At 54.8% G+C, this 2184-nt stretch overlaps 1 pseudogene; it reads left to right on the forward strand.

Annotated features, from left to right (window-relative positions):
* The first annotated feature begins 515 nt into the window (after positions 1 to 515).
* On the forward strand, positions 516 to 1737 carry LOC116465777 (small ribosomal subunit protein eS10-like; annotated as a pseudogene).
* The last annotated feature ends 447 nt before the right edge of the window (positions 1738 to 2184 follow it).

A 2184-nucleotide genomic window follows, 5' to 3' on the forward strand; every position in this document is an offset into this window, starting at 1 on the left:
CGGGTTGTCCCAGGAGCCCCGAAGCCCAGAACGAGGACCGCGCGGGAAGGGAAAGGCGCAGGCGCGGGACACACTGGAGGGGCCCAGGAGCGGGGACGGCGCAGGCGCTGGGCCTCCCGGGGTCTGCGCGGACGTCCGGGCGCGGTCGCGCGGGCGGCGCTGAGGCGATAAACCAACCCGCCAGCGAACACTGCGGGAACCCGGCCGTAACTCTTACCGCGCGGCACCGCATCGCTCCCTCGCAATCTCCTGGTTGGGGCTGGGCGGTGAGCTCACCCGGTGGCTCAGCCGAGACCCGTTGAGTCCGGCCTCAGGGAAGCAGCCAACCCCGCGGCGCCGCTTACCGGGCCCGCCCTGCCTCCCTCGCGGCCCCCGCCCTTGGCCAGCCCCTTCGGGCCCCGCAGGGCTGCGGCCGTCTGCGCAGGCGCTATGGAGGCCCCGCCTATATTCCTTCACTGCGCAGGCGCCGCTGTCCCCCACCACCACCACCCCCTCCCCTTACCCCATCTCCGGCTCGCGTCCGTCTCGGCACTGCGTCGCGCAGGCGCCCTGCCACTTGGCCGGTCAAGAAAAAAAGTAGCCGGCCAGCCGGTGCGCATGCGTCCGGTCTTGGGCTGGAGCCTGGCAAGGCGGATCCCTTCAGAGGCCCCACTGGGCCCACCGGAACGATGCTCAGAGTCCGCTAGTCCCAGAGGTTCTCCTCAACGTGTTTACCGTGTGCCAAGGACTGTGCTATGCATGAGCCCGACAGTGGTGAGGAAAACACAAAGCCCTGTCCCCCTGGCACTCCCGGTACATAAGGGAACAGACAAAAAAATAAGCGAGCAACATATATATATATGTATACACACACACATATATACATATATATGTATGTATATATATAATATTAAAGAAATTCTGGTGGAGTTTGAGTTCCATCGGCCCCCATCCGGGCCACCCTGCCGCCTTAGCAGCTGCTCCTCCCCAGAACGCTGATGCCTAAGAAGAACCGGATTGCCATTTATGAACTCCTTTTTAAAGAGGAGGTCTCGGTGGTCAAGAAGGATGTCCACATGCCTAAGCACCTGGAGCTGGCAGACAAGAATGTGCCCGGCCGGGTGCGGTGGCTTACGCCTGTAATCCCAGCACTTTGGGAGGCCGAGGCGGGCGGATCACGAGGTCAGGAGTTCAAGAAACCCTGTGTCTACTAAAAATACAAAAATATTAGCCGGGCGCAGTGGCAGACACCAGTAATCCCAGCTAGTCGGGAGGCCGAGCAGGAGAATTGCTTGAACCCAGGGGGCGGAGGTTGCAGTGAGCTGAGATCGCGCCCCTGCACTCCAGCCTGGGAGACAGAGTGAGACTCGGCTCAAAAAAAAAAAAAAAAGAATGTGCCCAACCTTCACATCATGTGGTCCCGAGGCTACTACGTGAAGGAACAGTTTGCCTGGAGACATTTCTACTGGTACTTTACCAATGAGGGTATCCAGTATCTCCGTGATTACCTTCATCTGCCCCTGGAGATTGTGCCTGCCACCCTACGCCGCAGCCGTCCAGGGACTGGCAGGCCTGGGTCTAAAGTTCTGGAGGGTGAGCCACCTGCAAGACTCACAAGAGGGGAAGCTGACAGAGATACCTACAGAGGGAGTGCTGTGCCCCCTGGTGCACAAGAAAGCCGAGGCTGGGGCTGGGTCAGCAACTGAATTCCAGTTTAGAGGTGGATTTGGTCGTGGACGCCGTCAGCCACCTCAGTAAAATTGGAGAGGATTATTTTGCATTGAATAAACTTATAGCCAAAAAGACTTTAAAAAAAAAAAAAGAAAAAAATTGTATTATGTCGCAAATGAACCCGTTGCAATGATCCTACAGGTTTTTTCCTTTGGCAGTTTGTACTATTTTAATAGTTTTTTCTTTTATTATATCATCTTAGTTTCCTAGGAAAACCCCAACTTGGTCGTGATACATGTTTAATCCATTGCTGGATTATTTGCTAATATTTTATTTAGCATTTTTGCATATATGTCCATAAGAAGTTAGTCTATACTTTTGCCTCCTTGTACTATTTATGTCTGGTTTGGTTTTAAGCCTATACTAAATTCACAGTGAGTCGGGGAGAATTCCATTTGCTTCTTTTTCTGAAAGATTATGTAGGCTGGGCACTGTGACTTAGGCTTGTAAAACTAGCACTTGGGGAGGCCGAGG

The sequence above is a fragment of the Hylobates moloch genome, unplaced genomic scaffold (genome assembly GCF_009828535.3).
Source record: "Hylobates moloch isolate HMO894 unplaced genomic scaffold, HMol_V3 SCAFFOLD_10061, whole genome shotgun sequence".
NCBI classification, from domain to species: domain Eukaryota; kingdom Metazoa; phylum Chordata; class Mammalia; order Primates; family Hylobatidae; genus Hylobates; species Hylobates moloch.